The sequence below is a fragment of the Haliaeetus leucocephalus genome, unplaced genomic scaffold (genome assembly GCF_000737465.1).
Source record: "Haliaeetus leucocephalus isolate CR32 unplaced genomic scaffold, Haliaeetus_leucocephalus-4.0 Scaffold722, whole genome shotgun sequence".
In the NCBI taxonomy this organism is placed as follows: Eukaryota; Metazoa; Chordata; class Aves; order Accipitriformes; family Accipitridae; genus Haliaeetus; species Haliaeetus leucocephalus.
The window spans coordinates 5537048-5537567 of record NW_010973158.1 but is presented as its reverse complement, the minus strand read 5'-3'; the positions used below and the strand labels follow the sequence as shown (position 1 = coordinate 5537567).

Genomic DNA, 520 nt, shown 5'->3' with positions numbered 1-520 from the left:
GAGAGAGGGGCGCACAGAGGCGGCGAGGAAGCCGAGGGGGGGCCCGCAAGAGAAGGGGAAAACCGCTTGCGGCGGCCAGCCTCCCGGTCCTTACCTGCCGCTGCGGCGCCGCCGCCGCCACCTCACGGCGCCCCACGCCCCGCCGACAAGCCCCTAAATAACGGCTCCGCCGCGCCGCGCCATCGCGCCGCCGTCCCGAACGCGCAGCCCCACGCCCCGTCACGCCCCGTCACGCTCCCTCACCCCCCCCACTCCCCCACCCCGCGCCCTTCCCTCCTCGACTCGCGCCGCCATTGGCGCGCGGGGGGCGTGACGTCGCCGAAAGGGGGCGGCGGGGGGGCGGAGCTTCCCGTAACGAGCCGAGTGGTGCCAGGATCCCGGGCGCGAGGGGCGCGCGCGGCTGGCGGGGGGCGGGAAGGGCGGTGGCGGTGGTCTGTGAGGGGAGGCGGGTTTCCACCCCCCGCCTGCCCGGCGCTCCTCGCCCTCCTCCTCCCCTCGGAGAAACGCTCCCCGCAGGGTT

The 520-nt window shown here is 77.1% G+C and overlaps 1 protein-coding gene across 3 annotated transcripts in view; it reads right to left on the bottom strand.

Moving 5' to 3' along the window:
- Positions 1-179, bottom strand: part of IL6ST (interleukin 6 signal transducer) — a 35586-nt gene extending 35407 nt beyond the window's left edge. For all 3 annotated transcript variants that reach the window (XR_775199.1, XM_010580571.1, XM_010580572.1), the window contains exon 1: positions 95-179. The gene's annotated coding sequence lies outside the window, so the exon portion shown is untranslated. The remainder of the gene's footprint in view (positions 1-94) is intronic.
- Positions 180-520: the final 341 nt, after the last annotated feature.